The sequence below is a fragment of the Vipera berus genome (assembly GCF_964194415.1).
Source record: "Vipera berus genome assembly, chromosome: 3".
NCBI lineage: Eukaryota > Metazoa > Chordata > Lepidosauria > Squamata > Viperidae > Vipera > Vipera berus.
Window position 1 is genome coordinate 24,289,391 of NC_138204.1, and position 17,657 is coordinate 24,307,047.

Genomic DNA, 17,657 nt, shown 5'->3' on the forward strand with positions numbered 1-17,657 from the left:
TAACATTAACGTGTGTGGAATTCAGCTCCCAGAATTCCCTATCCAACATTTTTCAAATTAGGCTGCTATAAGCTTCAAGAGTTGCTTCTCTGCCCCCAACTCTAGTTCATCCAGAGGAGGTGAGAGTCTCCATGAAATTAATTACCGAGGGCAAAACTGATCATTGTGTCCTGTTCCTTCTGAGTGATAAGGCCAAGGTGTCCTTGTTTAATGCTGGACAAGTTAAAGCAAGATGCCTTAATTTGCCCTCCCACCAGAGGTCATCAGCCATCAGCAAAAATATCCACAAAGGTGGGGTGGGGAAGAGACAAAGTTTGATAATTGCCCAGAGTGACAGGTTTAATCAAAGTCCAACTTCGCTCTTGTTCTGCACAAATATCTTGCAAACTAAGCCACTGCATTTCTCTGTTGATTTAAGGACTGGAGGAAAGCATCTTTGAAGAAAGACACATAGAGGCAAAAGTGATCACACTTAATAGCATTTTTTTTATCCTGGAGTCAGATTATGTATTTTATTTTTCTTTATTGATAAGGTTGCAAGACTAATTAATAAACTATTACATTAATAGCAAATGATTAAAATCAACTGAATCACATAATTCTTTTAGAATTGTTTTTCTGTAGTTTAAAACAAATTTGTGCCCTCCCCTTTTCCATCCTTTCAGTTTAGCATTCACCTAGTGAAGATTTCTTGGGAAATCAAAAGCCTCTTCACTTCTCTTTTACGTCTTTAGCTTAATGATTGTAGCCCTATTCTTCCAAGGAAGCCTTCCTTCGCTGCCCTTAAAATTCAGGCACACCTTGAATTTTAATTTGCTGCCTTACATGCTGCACTGAATGGAAATTCTGTCCTTCACATGCAAACCAAGCATTAATATGCCAACTCTAAATAGTGGCTGGATGGTAATTTACTGCAGCTTATATGAGGAAAAATGAGTTAAAGCCATTTAAACTCTTAAAGCCCTCCTGGTCTTTTGCTTGGAGTTCATTTGTGTGTGAGCAGGTGTTTCTTTTAAAAACAGTAGGACAAAAAAAAAGCTGAGCATCAGTATGCAACAAAGGGCTGATTGTTAAAAAGCATTACAGGAGGAAGTCAAAGTTAAATGTATTTGTTCTACTAAGTCAGCACAGCTAGGGATACTTATCTAAAACAATGTAAACACTAGTATTCTTGTTTATAAAGCACACAATCCTTTTGTGAGAAGCTTTGTCTTTAGGGTCAGGGTGCTTTAAACTGGGCTGATCTTGATCCAGGCCATCTATTTTTATCCTGTCATAAATAAGGGTTGTGTTGGCTTCTCATATAGAGGTTCTACACTGCAATTAGTGGGAGCAATTTAAGGAATGCATGTGTGCAAAATGTTAGCATTTTTAACCAACAGAACATCAAATTAGCAGAAGTATTTTCTTTTTAAACAAAGGATCCCCCCTTTTTAAACAAAAGCAGAAATGTCTGCCTATGGCACTAGAAATAGATTGACAAAATAATTCTAAGTATTCTGAGGTTACTTTCATGGATATTGAGAGCAAAGGGGAGCAAATACTGTATGATACCTACATGATATCATCATGTAAATGCTGTGGTTTAGTGTAGGTAATTATGCCAGATGTTGGGACAAAGGAAGCAAGGGCAGTACAATATTTGATAACAAATCATGTATCATGATTTTTGCATCTATGGTTTGCTGAAGACCTATTAGTTACTCTTTGATTGCAGGAAATAAACCTAGGGTTTCAACGGAAGACAAACTTTCTTTAGCTGTTAAGCAGCTGTCACTTTAAAAAGCTAAACTCTCTAACCTAAGTGTTAGCTTGTTTTAGCACAGTACATTCAACCACCAGAGATTTTATGTTTGCATCTATATGTATCAATCTAGGTCAAAAGTTACAGTTTACAAATCCAAAAAAATGGATTGGCTCAAAATCAAATATACCATGTTATGGTTTACTGCAATATGCTAACTCAATTACATGCAGTATGAGTATAAAATAAAAAAATGTGTAAGCTGTTTTAACCACAGTATTGCTTGTTGAACAAGCCATAGTTGGCTGGATTTATGCGTCATCTCAAGTAAAACCAAACTAATGCATTATGTATATGATGTATGATCTCAGACTGCTTACTAAAGAGTTTGGAAATGCAGAAAAATGGTGTCTGTGAAAGAGAAGCAGGGGACAGGGCTCATTTTTGTGACTCATTGTCATATTGTGGCATGTACTTTGATTCTGAACCAGCACTGTTACTTGCTTCTAGTTAAGGATATGTCAGGTTAAATAATGATAGTTTATATTAATCAATAGATTTTCTGTCTGTCTACTTTAACTCTCTCTTTTACAGGCCAAGGGATATAAACTATGTTTTCTCCTTTGAGGAAAGATCTCTAAAATAGCTGCATATTTTTCCACAACTGCAACTGGTAGAAATCTGCAAAAAACAAGTTTTTTCAGCATTGAGATACATGCCATGTTCAGATGCCATTCAGATGCCCTGGGAAGAGCTATATTTATCTGAACTTAGAGTCTCACTGATCCTGAGAGATTAAATCAGACTGAAATCTAGAAAAGATTAGGGAAACTCTCCTGACTTATTTCAAGATCCAAGTAACTATTTTTGAGGAACATGGAAAACTATCTTTTGCCAAATCAGTTACTTTTTTTCTTACAGTTTACTAGTTGTCTTTTAGCACCAGTTTCCAGTGAGATGTTAACAAGCAGTTCATTATCCATAGGCAAACATGAGACATTAAAGCTATCAAACCTTCCAAATTAAAACAATTAGAGATTGTAGCATAGATCAGAGGTCCCCAACCTATGGGCCGTGGCCCACTACCCGGCTGTGGCCTCTTGGCCACCGGGCCACGTGAGTGGCTGGCCAGTATGCGCACCCCATGCGCTCACCAGCTGAGCTGTGAGCTTCGCGCCAGCGCTAGCCGAGCCACAAACCGTGAGCCTCTTGGCACGAGGCGAGTCACAAGCCGCGCACTGCGCTGGCATTAGCAGCCCCATTTGCGGAGCAGACATGCTCACAGCCACATTTGTGTGTGTGTGTATGCACGCATAAAGGTGCCTGTCCCTCCCTTTGCCACTAAGCGACCCCTGGCATAGATGAAGAAAATTAAATGTTCAAAGGCTGGGAGGTATTTGTCTAGCATGAAGAAGACAATAGAATAGCCACTAACCTTGCCTTATACCCCTGCAATTTCCTTGCCATCTTCTGTTGAATTACTAACTAGATTCAAGTCTGCTAAATTCTGCTTTATCTCTATTCGAGATAATATATACCCCTGTTGAATTAATGGTTGCCATTTTGTAAATTATCTCATTATTTATTTACAGATAATTTTCACAGAATCAGAATGGAAGTAACGGAAAGAATGTTGGAGATTATCTACTCCAATTCCCTGCCCTTTTCCTTCTTGCTGTTTAAAATGTGTGGTCATTATCCTTTTTCAACTTTGTGAGAAGCTTTGGAGATCTTTTAAAGGAAGTGACTTGATGGATAAAATAAATGACATTTACTTTCATTATACAATCATTCTTTACAATTTAATATTGAACAAGATTCAGTATTTTTCAGTATTCTGAACAGAGCCGTAGATAATGGAAGCCTTATGAAACTTGCCAGGAAAACATAACTGCCGTGAATTTCATTTGTAATCCTTATTGGAAGCCAAGAGTTTCCTCTGAAATATTTCACTTTATTTTAAAGGTAAAAGTTCCCTGTATGGTTATGTCTGACTCTAGGGGACAGTGCTCATCTCCATTTCCTAGCATTGTCTGAAGATGTTTCCATGGTTATGTGGCCAGCATGATTATACACTGAGGCACATGGAATGCTGTTACCTTCCCACCAAAGTACTATCTATTTATCTATTTGCATTTGCATACTTTCAAACTGCTATTTCACAGGAAACACGTTTGCCTAGACTTACCTCTAAAATCAATCTTAAGCACTTTTTCAATGTAGTCCTACCAATTTGTGGCCATCAGTCCCCAGAAAGATGCACCCCTCAGTTTTGATCCCCAAGTAGTTTCCCATCCCTTCTTTTAAATAAATGAAACTAAACTGAAGTTAGCATAGGAGTGATGGCGTAGGGGTTAAGATGCTGGGCTTGTCAACGGAAAGAGTTGGCAGTTCAGGACCCAAGTACCACATGACGGGGTGAGCTCCCATTCTTGTTCCATCTCCTGCCCACCTAGCAGTTTGAAAGTATACTTACAGAGTAAGACCTTCCATAAAATGTATTTATCATTAATTTATTGCGTTTTCCCGTCTCCCTGCAATTTTTCATAGGCTTCAAAAGTAATTCCTTGTTCCCAGCTTTTCTTTCTTTAGTATCTGCAAGGAGCCTGAGTTACATTTACTTTGTTTTGAATATTCCTCTTCTTTCAAATAATACGTGCAAGAGACCTTTTTTTGATGATAGTGTTGCTCAATATTAACATGCAGTAGTTAAATAAATATAAGATTTGAAGGAAATATATTTGGCGAAACCCTCCATAAATATACTTTCTTTTTTTATCCCCAGAATCAGCATAATCTAGAGATAGAAATGATGGGACCTGTAGTCTAAAACAAGTAGAGATCACAATTTTGGAGAAATTCTGGACTATTGTACCAGATAAAAGGCATTTAAATGTGTTTGTTCCTTCCGTTGTGATCTTAATTATTTATCAATTCATTTGCTCATTCAACTTAAATGTTTGCCCATCGCAAACCAGTCGCTCTGGGCATCTAACAGTAAAAATGTTAAAATATTAAACACCAGAAGACTAAATGATCACAGCTAATTTTCATCAACTGCTGTTGTGAACAATTATGTGTGGCTTCCAAATAACAAAAGCCTAATTTATACTATTATGGTAATGTTATGTGGTATTTGCAAAGCTTGAGCGAATGAGCCCTCTTCCACAACTCCTAGTAGACAATAGACAATACAAGCTGTTTTCGGTGACTCTTTCTCCACCTATGTGGATCAGCCACTAGAGGACACTATGTGCTAGCTGCATGGGCAGTAATCAAACATGTTATATTTTATCCACATACTGTATTTTTTGAAGTTCTCTAATATGGCACAGCTCAGAACTGAATCTTGACCCCCAACATCTTTTTAGACAAATGTGGCAGGATCTTCTTCCAATTTCTTTCTGGGGTTGAGTGTGGATTGCCATTATATAAGGATTTTGACTATCAGTTCCAGGAATGTACTAAGAATCCTATTTTTGTGCTGCTTTTGATTCTCTTTTTCTGATTTCACTTTCCTTTTAGAGTTAAGTTTATTGAAAAGACAATTCAGAGGAGGATATTAGAAAATGTGTTAATTCAAACTTTCTGCACTGGTTTATTGCTGCTTATGGTCCTTCTTCACTTTCTCCATCTTGGTTACAGAATTTAGAATTCAACTAAAGTGTGAGAATGCTTTATACATTGAAGCTATAAAAATACACTGTTTTGCAATTTGAGTCACACACACACAAAAAAAACCAAGCAGAGCAAAGCTTCAGGAAGGTTGATGGCAAGATTTTCTCATGACTAGCTTCCTCACAGTCAAGTTACCCAATTAGCTCAGTATTTTTATAGGTTCAAGTGATATTATAAATCATCAGCATACAATATAGGCTACTTTGACACAGCCTATACCAAATTCTAGAGGCATAACAGAGAAGGGTAGAATGGATGGTAGCAGTCATCTGATCAAACTCCCTGCCCAGTGAAAGAATCCAGTACATTAGTCATTACTTAACAACATAGTTGAGACCTGAAACTCTATTGCTCAATGATGTAAACATCAACCCAAACATCATGCAATCATGACAGAATTCTCACTTACTTACCACTGAGTCATTAAGCAAATCACCCACAGGTGTTAAGTGAAACATTATATGACTGTAACTTATTGCTGACTTCTCCATTGAATTGCTTGTCAGAAGCCAGCTGTGAAGCTTGCAGATAAGGTAATTGTAAGTTCAAGGACCAATCATAAAGTCACTTTTTCTCAGCTGTTTTAATTTTGAACGGTTGTTAAATGGGGTAGTTCTTAACTGAGGACTTCTTGTACTATAGCATTCCTGGCAGGTAGCTCTTCAAACTGCCACATCCCAAAGCAGTCTCACATTGTTGAATAGTTCTTATCATTAGGAATATTTTCTTGATATCAGCAGATGTTTGCTCCATGGAATTAAATGCCTTGCTTCTGACCTTCAGGTCATGATCTCACAGTCTTCTGCGGGCTCAATATTATCAACACTAACCTTTCCTCATAAGTTTTTCTAACCAGTTTCCTGACCATCTTTGACATGATACTCTCCAGTTTGCAAGTATAAATATTCTTCCTAAAATGAAGTACTTACAATTGGATGTAATATTCTAGGTGCTAAATGATAATATTTGTGCAAACATTGCCTAAAAATGATTCTGGATATTTGCTAACATCTTTACTAATGACATATCAACCAACCATATCATTAATCATATAATGGCTAATTTATTTCACACAATCAGTTGTATAGCTGCTTCTTTATTATCACTTTGCTACTTTTCAAGCATATGTTATTTCATATATTGTATTGTATATATTGTAATCATTGGTTTGGTTAGCTAGGTGTCATTCTTCACCTCCTGAGTTTGTTTGTTAGCCACTTTAGTCCTTGTAGATTGGATCTGTACAAAATATTTGGTCTGTACAAAATAGGAAACATTAGAAGCAAATGTATGAAACAAAACATCTGAAATGTTCTTTTTGTTTAAGATGCTGCCCCATGATACATGGGGACATGGTTGGTTGGTTCTTTCCTTCTTATTCAGGCATGTTAAACTCGCGATGTCACATGATGTTGCACGACGTATTGTGACTTTTTCCCCATTGCGGGCAAAGGGGTGGGCGAAGTTTTGGTGTGTTGTATCTGGCCCACAGGCCGGCAGTTTGACATGCCTGTTCTAATTTATACTAAGTACCTCTTCAGTAAGTGGGAAAGAAAGTTACTGGATGAATTGCTCTATATAGAGTTTAGGAGGGTATATATTGTGACTGTTCAGCTATGATCATATTGCAACTCTTAACCAACAGAGGAAGACCCATTTTGTCAGGGGAAACTTGGGAGTGATGCAGATGTAATCACCATATTGCAGTCAAGGCATCCGGCTGTATTGTACCAGCTGGAAGATTTTCAAAGTTTTAAACTTAAGGTGTTTCCTGTTCTTGTCTGCACTGGGTGTCTGCAAGAAGATGACAAGAGTAGGGGCACGTAATGAAACATGCATCATAATGTCATGATGCAAACTCTTGCATTTATATCCTTTTGGATAACGTTGCAACACAACTACAAAAGGATGATGCATATGTCACCATTTTCATTTCATTGTGACTATGTACTGAGGCTTACGTGCCCATAGTTTCAAGAGATTAAAAACAAACCCTAGGAATTATACACTCACACTCACCACTCAAAGCAGGTATAACTTATTTGTTCACCCTCTCCAAAAGAATGAGACTGCTAATTGCCCAGTCTCCTTTTGCAGAAGCATGAGTTAATATTGAATATTTAAAGAATCAACATCAGAAATATGTGGGATAATTTTTAAAATAAATAAAGATGACATAGCCTTCTGGAAGAGGTATTCTCTGTGTAGGGCCAAGAAGAAGCACGTAAGGGCCAACCATGTTCCTATTGCTCCAAAAAATACTACTGTGGTACTCAGGGCTGAAAAGCATTTTCAAAGATACTAGTTCTATTTTATACAGAGATTGACAGGCTCATGGGAAAAAAGTTAGGTTTATAATATTTAGTGTAAACTATCTGAACTCAAAGATCTTTTCATACATTAGGATAGGATAGGATAGGATAGGATAGGATAGGATAGGATAGGATAGGATAGGATAGGACAGGACAGGACAGGACAGGACAGAACCTTGGAGGTTTTCTAGTCCAGCCCCCTGCACAAGCAGGAGAATTTATTTATTTATTTATTATTTATTAATTATATTTTTATACCGCCCTTCTCCCGAAGGACTCAGGGCGGTGTACAGGGCAATAAATATAAAAAACAGAATATAAAAGTTAAAATACAATTAAATATAATGCCCAAATTTAAAATTTAAAACAATAATTAAGAACATGTTTAAAACCCCAACCCTAACCCATCAGACCAGGTCAGATTGCTCAAATAAATACGTTTTTAGATCGCGCTGGAAGGAGCGAAGGTCAGGGGCCATCCGGAGCTCAACCGGCAAGCGGTTCCACAGGTCTGGCGCGCCCACAGAGAACGCCCTCCCCCTGGGGGCCACCAATCGGCATTCTTTGATCGGAGGCACCCTGAGGAGGCCCTCTCTGTGGGAGCGCACTGGACAGAGGGAAGTTGACGCTGGCCGCAGGTGTTGCCGTAGGTAATCCGGACCCATGCCATGTAGGGCTTTGTAAGTCATTACCAACACCTTGAATCTCACCCAAAGGGCAACCGGAAGCCAATGCAGCTCACGGAGTAGAGGTGTTACATGGGAGTATCGGGAAGCCCCCATCACAACTCGCGCAGCCGCATTCTGCACCAGTTGAAGCCTCCAAGTGGACTTCAAGGGCAGCCCCATGTAGAGAGCATTACAGTAGTCTAGACGAGAGGTCACGAGCGCATGAGTCACTGTACGCAAGGCATCCCGGTCCAGATAGGGTCGCAACTGGCGCACCAGGCGAACCTGGGCAAAGGCCCCCCTAGTCACAGCTCCAATATGCTCTTCTAAAGAGAGCTGTGAATCTAGAAGGACCCCCAAGTTGCGTGCCCTATCTATGCGGGGTAATAGCTCACCCCCCATGGCCAGAGATGGAATAATCGGAATTTCCCGGGATGCCGGCACGAACAGCCACTCAGTCTTGTCAGGGTTGAGCCGAAACCTGTTCCTCCCCATCCAGACCCGGACCGCCTCCAGGCAGTGGGACATCACGTCGAGGGCATCACTGGGGTGGTTTGGGGTCGAAATAAAAAGAATTTATACCATCTCAGACAAGTGGCTGTTCAGTCTCTTCTTAAAAACCTCCAATGATGGAGTGCCCACAGTGTCTGGAGGCAAGCTGTTCCACTGGTTAATTGTCCTCACTGTCAGGAAGTTTCTCCTTAATTCCAAGTTGCTTCTCTCTTTGATCAGTTTCCTACCATTGTTCCTTGTCCTGCCCTCTGGTGCTTTGGAGAATAACGTGACCCCCTCTTCTTTGTGGCAGACCCTCAAATACTGGAGCACTGCTATCATGTCTCCCCTATTTCTTCTTTTCTTTATACTAGCCAAACCCAAGTCCTGCAGCCGTTCTTTGTATGTTTTAGTTTCCAGACCTTTGATTATCTTAGTTGCTCTTCTCTGATTTTCCCCCCCCCCAAACTCTCAACATCTTTTTTGTGATATGGTGACCAAAATTAGCTTCAGTATTGCAGGTATGGTCTTACTAGGGTTTTATAAAATGGTACTGCTTCACATGATCTTGACTCTATGCCTCTGTTTTTACAACCCAGGATTGTATTAGCTTTTTTGGCTGCTGTTGCACACTGCTGGCTCAAAGTCAAGTGATCACCCACTAGGACTCCAAGGTCCCTCTCACAGTTACTGTTTTTAAACCAGGTCTCGCCTAATCTGTACTTGTACCTTTGATTTTTCCTGCCTAAATGTAAAACTTTGCTTTTCTCCACATTGAAACTCATTTTGTTGGATTCACATACCCAAGAATATTTTGGGTATGCCAGTAGAAACAGCTAGACTATTCAGCATTGCAGAAGGACCTGCTCTTCAAGACTTTTGCATAGAAAATTATACTTGTTATGAACACTTATACTACTGCAAAATAAATATAAATAAAACATGTATTTCATTCATTATTCATACCATATACATTACATTCATATATTTATTTTAACATGTTGTATGCTATCCTTCCAAAATTTGAGTGGCTTCAAATTAAACTTGAAACCTTAGTTACAATATATAATAAAATAAGTACCGTTCTTAAAATACCTTATAAATCAAAAGTAAAAGGAGCAGCCAAGGTAGTTAAAGATGACTATACAGTGCAGTATTGCTTCATTGGAAGGGCTGAGATAATTTAAAAGTTTCTCTCTTATCCAGGCAGCATTCTGGAGGAGGGGATAGTTTTGTGTGCAACTTAGATCTCATGCTTGCACAGATGAAGCATTGCTTGCTTGCCCTCTGCTTGCATGACCTAGTTACTAACATGCCACGGACCAGTACCAGTCTGTGGCCTAGGGGTTGGAAAAGAAACACGGATACGCACATACCCCCCCACATACAAACACACATGTTATGAAGAGAAAAGGCATGAATAGAAGTGATTAAAGTTCTGAGAATATTTGTTTCTCAATCTTAGCAATCTAAAGGTGTGGATTTCAAAGGACTTAAAGACATTCCTATACTAATTTTAAATTTATCCTTGAGTGTGGACTAACAAGTAGCAACAAGACAATGTACAGAGAAGTAGAGGTCTAGCAGTACAGTAGAAAGCACACGGCAGCATTTAGTTACTAGGGTATGGATCATTTAATGAGATTACCTTTATCCAAATTCTGTATACCTGATACACCAACATAAGCACTTTGTGCAAAAAAGGCACTTACATCACTGATGACCGAGTTGATTTCAGAATATGAACTTTTGTGGGACTGAATTCATTTCCTTACAAAATAAGTTAGATACCAATCAAATGAATAGACCAGTACTTGTGTTTTGTCTGGACTGAATGTCAGGTGATTGACCTTTATCTAGTCTATCACTGTATCCAATCACTGATTAAGCATTTCCTTGATATGAGCAAAAGGAGAGATAAAGCAGTATGTGATTAGCATTTGATTATTTCATAGATCAGATAAATATAATGGGAAGAACATGACAGCTAATAAAACCCTACAGCAGAAACACCATGACATTGAGCAGAAATCCCTAGCACCACCTTTTGGAGTTTATTTGGATGTCTTCCCATAAATAATTTGGATAATTATTTCTGAAGGATGGCATAGTTGGTAGCATTATAAGTCACCAAGATATTCAGAAATATTAAGAAATTTGTCTATGGAGATTCTTAATCATCCAGATCATAGTTATCCCAAAAGCTTTGTTGAGGTCAAAAAGCACCCTTGGGATCAAGAAATTTGTCTTTCTCCCAGTGAAGTTCATCCAGAAAATGGTCATAGCAGCTTTGGTGACAGATCATACCTTAAATTCTGGATGGAATCAATCTGGATGAAATAAGCTCCATTTCATCCGAGAGAGTTTCCATATTCTTCACTCTGTTTTATGTACAGTAGAGTTTACCAGCCTCGGTGACTTACAGAATTCTCAACATGGCCATGCTGGCTGAGAAATTCTAGGAATTGAAATGCCCACATTTAGAAGCTATCAAGTCTGGAAAATGTCTTTAAAACTTTGAGCGAAAAGTTGCTAAATAACTTTGTCATTGTCATAGGGCTGTTGGGAATTGTCAACATATTCAGAACCATTGTCCATTTTCATTATGTTACATGAACAGCTTTGATAGCCAACAATACACATTTCTTCCCCAGAAATTTTCAAGAGACCCTGTCTTCAATTTGTTGGCTACTCTACAGAAATACTAAAAGCATTTATTTTGTGTGGATCTTGGCAAGGAAAAAGTATAAAAAAATAAGAAACAGATCATTGGGGAGCCATCAACTTTAGTTTGCAGTCGGCTGACCGTCTCTTAGGAAATTGGCACTCTTTTGAACCATTCCTTGATTGTGATGCAATTCTAGGCTAAAATAGGTTTTTCCCTAAAGATACCATAAAAGTTTGGATTTTGAAGGAATCCTCTAATGCATAGGTGTACATAGTTTTATCCTGGAAAAAGGAGGGTTTTTTCTTTTTTTAAAAAACAACTGTTTTTGTCCTGCTGCCTTTTCTTGAATAACTTAAAGGTTCTTTAATTTTATGGAATACATTCCCGCAAACCTACTACCCTTTCCATAATACTTATTACAAGATATTTGGGCAGGGGCATGAAACTTTTCAGCGCCTCTAAAGGTCATGATGTAAAACTATCACACAGTGGGGTAGGACCACAGTGGAGTAGGATTTAGGGCCCTGTGTAATGCTGTTGGAGCCAAAAATCTTTGCAGATACCCCAGCCTTCCTGTTCACCCCAATCATTCCACTGCCTCTTTCTATATGACAATTTTCTGCTTCTGTTATGTTTTTGTAAGAATTTGCTTTTAAATCTAAAAGCAGCTACCCTTTAGGCCATTGGACTGGGAGGAATCTGCACTTTTAAAAAATATTGCAGTGTCTGAAGGTTTACTTTAGATTTAAAAAATCCAGCACATTACCACAGTACAGGTATTTTTTCTCATATATTTTGGAATGACTATGTGACCATACAACATTATACAGTCACATGAGTGTTCCAGAAAGTAAAGAGAAGTGAAGAAACTTTGAGGGGTCCTTGGTGCTCTCTGGGCTTGGTTTTTTTCTTGTAGATGTGTATCTTTGGAAAAAGCATACCATTGTTGTAAGTTGTCAAAGGAGTAAATCAACAACTCTATCAGAAGTCGATGAACCGTGGTTCATTTGACGCATGGTGCACAACAGGTAAAAGAAAAAAAAACCCCGAAACATATTCTACTGTAAAAACTTTAATCAGAAAAACAAAGAAGGACTCCTAATTGACTACATGCTCTATCTCACCAGACAGCACAGAGAGAAAGAAAAAAGAAAAAAACAAACTTTTGTTTGGACATGCGCACACGGTGGTAGAGCCAGACATGAAACCAAAACATGGTTGAACATGTGACACTCACCATGGTTACAATGATAAGATAACAGCACAGCTGGCAAAGAGCAGACTGCAACGTGCTTAGCTGACAAACACATAAAAACGCAGTGACATAAGTTTCACCAAAATATTTAGAAGTTAAATGAAATACAAACAGATCCCTCAGCAATGTTGCATATTTGTTGTAAAAGAGGTAAGTTAAGAGGTAGGAGAACCAATTTGGTCTAGTGCAGGGGTAGGCAACTTCGGCTCTTTTATGACTTATGGACTTCAACTCCCAGAATTCTGGGAGTTGAAGTCCATGAGTCATAAAAGAGCCGAGATTGCCTACCCCTGGTCTAGTGGTTAAGGCACCAGGCTAGAAAGCAAAAGACCATGAGTTCGATTCCCACCTTAGCCCTGAAAGCCAGCTGGGTGACTTTGGGCTAGTCACTCTCAGGACATCTCAATTCATAGGATTATTGTTGTGGGGAAAATAGAAGGAGGAAGCTCTGTTGGATATGTTCGCTACCTTGAGTTATTTGTGAAAATAATAAAGGTGGAATATAAATAAGTGCTTTCTTCACATTCTTTTCCAATCTGGTGAGCTTTTTCCCAGATTTTTAAAACCTTTACAAAAAATATCATTTCTAAGTCTTTTGCAGATGTGTTTGAAGGAAGGATAAATACTATCCACCACAGATTTTTTTTTGTTAGTATTATCCAGAAATCTACTTCCAGAGGAATTTGGGAGATTTTTTAAATAATGTTATGCAACATGTTCTCTCCATAGTACATGCAGTGTGATTCCCAAGCTCCAGGAACATGTTGCAGTAGAACACTACACATAAATAATCACAAAATGTTGCCACTTAGGTCAGTTCTGCATTAGTATTTTATAGTGTCTTCTAATATCATCCAACCATTATGCCAACTTAAGAGTTTTTACATCCTTTCAGTGATCACTAAATGCCATCAGTCACTACTTTGAAAAATGACCACAGTGTCTATATACAAATCAATCCATGTGCTTCAGTTTTTGTAACTGCTAATAACCTTTGTAGTGTTTGGCTATGTAAACACTCCACATAGGAATTAAAAGTACCAAAATTGTTGTTTTATTCTCTTAGTAGGCTTGGATAACTATATCAAGTGCACCATGTTCTTCTGAAATTATGTCTTTGTTGAGGTCAAGTCAACATACATAGGGATGAAAATGTGTTCTTTGAACAAGAAGCAGGGAAAAAAAATGAAATAGTGAAAGAAACATCTCCCATATTTTGGTTTTTCATCTGCCAAATTGCAGTCAGTATAATTACTCCATCTGGGACAGATTTACCATAGTCATCAGTATTTGATCATATTGTTTAATTATTTGAAAAATTAATTAAAAATTAATCATAAGATTCTTGGAGCACAATTTTCAGTGCTGCCAAAAAAGTTGCAAAATCACTCTCCTTTTGATTCCGTTATCTTAAATATCACTGATTACAATTGTTAAACACAGTTGTTAAACATTGGCTGAATTTGATCACAATTGAAAGCAAATATACGTGTTCCAAGATAATGTTGCAAGATCCAATTTGAGTCAGTCTCCAGAACCAAAGTTTTATTCTTCCAAGCTTTCAGACTTATGCTGGAGCCCATCATCAGGAAATCTTTCTTTCTCCAGAATATGTGCACTGGGTTGTTCTACTCATTATAGTTATATGGTGCCTGGTTGTAGTTTTTAGTTGTTAATTAGGATGTTGATGTGCTGCTGTGCTTTCAGTTCCTAAGTACCTGATAAGCTGATGGTAAATGTGCACTCCTTTTCACTGATAAAGGGCCCATTTCCCAGGTTTCAATCATTTCTCTGGCTATTTTTGTCCTTGCATGGCCAACAATCATAGTAGCTGTAAAATTGAATGTATATCCTTGTTCATTGCAGTGTGAGGCTACCAATGAGTTCAGGTCTTCTCATCCCACCAGATTGCAAGAACATTAGCCCAATCCCCAAAGCTTGGAAGAATAAATCTTTGATCCTGGTGACTGATTGGATCCTGAATTTGATCACGTTATAAAGCAATATTTCATTTTCACTTCCATGTTTAGTCTGTTGTTTTGAATACTTTTGTCCAAAAAAGGAGTTCTGGGGACCTTGAACATGAGTTTTTACAATAATGTTGCAAGAAAGGAAAGATATATTTCTTGGTTTGCAATTAAGTATGACCCATACTGACAAAACCACAGTTATGATGAAAAAAACACCTGCCTTTTGAGAACTTATGGAGAAATGTAAGATGCAGTTCAATTTGCGTATTTATATTTATCCTGTTTCCTCTCAAGTTTTCTTAAACTCATCAAGAAATGACTGAGGCAGGAAATACTTAATTTTCTGTTCTAAATTTGCTGCAGATGAAGATGTTTGTAGTATTTAAAAAAGAGTCAGGAGTCATAGCTAGTTCCTGTTTGTTTCCATCTTCTATTCCCTCCATCTTTTTTGCCCCTCTCTACACTGCTAGAAGTATACAAAACAAATCTCAGGTCAGCACATAAAACAAATACAAATAGCTTCAGATCAGATTCCATATCCGTAAACAGTGTTGTCTGCTCCAGTAGTGGTGCTTAGTGATAATTGTATTCTGTGTTTAATAAATACTTGACTCTAATGCAGTTCATATTCTGCTCCAAGAGTTCTTTTCCTGATCCAGACTGTATACAGTTCAATCTGTATACAGTTTTTTCCTGATCTAGATTGTAGAAACGCTGCATGCATTCATTCAAACATCAGAAGACCAAATTATGAGTTATGATTGAGATATCTAACTGTACCTTCTTTTTATGGAATGTTGGCTAAAATACATGATGGTGAACCAAAGCAAAGACTAACAGTGGTTACTATATCCTTTAGTTAACATTTGTAGGTATTGTACAATCATTTAAAATATAGTGGGTAGTAGGCCACTAGATACACTGCTTTGAGTTCCTGGAGAAAGCATGAGATACAAATGTATAAGCAACTAAATACCTGATAACAGGAAGTATATAGGACTAGATGTGAACAACTAGGTAAAGTAAAGGTAAAGGTTCCCCTGCACATGCATGCTAGTCGTTTCCAACTCTAGGGGCTGGTGCTCATCTCCGTTTCAAAGCCGAAGAGCCAGCGCTTGTCCGAGGTCATCTCCGTGGTCATGTGGCCGGCATGACTAGATGCCAAAGGCGCATGGAACGCTGTTACCTTCCCACCATAGTGGTCCCTATTTTTCTACTTGCATTTTTACGTGCTTTCGAACTGCTAGGTTGGCAGAATGTGAGCAACTAGCTGACCTCAAAAAGCAAAGCAGACTGAGACCTGGTGAGTACTTGGATGAGGGATCACCCACAAATATTATGAAGGTTAGACTAAAAAGTTGAAAAATATTTCAGAAGGCGGCAATGGAAAACTATATTAGGTTATATTAAACTGTTTTACGTATTGGGGAAGATTTAAATCAATTTGTACGCCTTGATCCTAAATATTTTTCCAAAAGTGTAGTATCAAGCCTCCCTCTCATATTATGCTTTCTGCTGGGAACCTCATGATGCTATCTGCAAAAACATTAAGACAGCAGGGCTATATTCATGTGTCTCCACATGCAATGTTGTCCTTATCTACTGCCATCTACTGCCATCACAGTCGCTCCACTTAACAACAACAGCTTACAGATAAATAAGATGGTTGCTGGATGAATACAATCCAGTCTCCCACAAAATTGGTGATTTCCTCCCACAGTCTGACATCCTTGTTGGAAAGTCTAGCGAATGAAAAATACATAGACATCTGCTTTCCATAGTAGCAAAGTCAGTCTGATGTTAAATTTTCTTGTCATTTCATATTATGGAGGTCCAGACAGTGGAAACTTCAGCTGCTGCCCATTCCACTAGGAAATTCCTCAGATTCCACAGCTTTCCCAGAGCCTTGTTGTCAACTATTTCACATTGTGCTCTTCCTATCTGGAAAGCAAGCCCACTGAGAAACAAGATAAAAATTGGATCAAAAAATTAGTGAATCATAAAAGTCATGGGGGAAGAAACAAATTGACTAATGGACTTAGATGAAAATTCAAGTTCTTTTATCCTACTACAGCTGGGGGGGAATGACATAAGTAAAAGATATATTGGTCTCATTTCTTTTAAACAAAGCATGTTTTGATTGCTTTCCCAGGCTGTCTCTATTAGTGAGTATGTTGGCAGATAAGAATACAGACTATAAAGAACAGAAACAAGATGAGTTGAGCTACAAAAAGGCATTATATAGAATGAAAATTTGCACCAAGGAACATTCATGTAGGACTTCCTGACTGAGCTTTTTCCTACTATTGAGTTATAATACTATCTATCCTCTCTTGAACTGGCAAAAATTATACCAGCATAAAATTTACTGTCCCAATTGCTTCTGCTCCTAGAGCCTAACTCTTTTCTGATGCATACATAACCATGCCACCCTGGCCCTTTTTTCTGCCATGTTCTTATGATTGAGGTAGCTTCAGATTGAAGTAGTGCTTTGGTTCTCATTCTAACACCATCCTAGAGCAATCTCATGAACAGAATCTATTAGGCTTTGCCATATTGTAACTGGGAAGTCAAATACTACAGTAATTGTGTGTATGTGTATTCCTCAGTTAATATGCTATGTTTTCACTAATCCTTAAAACAGCAGAAAAATATGGCTGTGTGCTGCTTGCCGCTGATCTCTGTTCTGCCACACTAATGAGGCTGGCAAATGCCACTGTGCTTGTTTACTTACTCCAGGCCAAAGTTACAAAAAGTATCGATAGATTTCCTTGACTTGGTTCCCACTTCTTGTCTCATCTGTCATCTGTCATCTTTTTGTCTCATCTTCTGTCACTGGAAAATCCATCACCCAAAGGTGGTTTGATGCT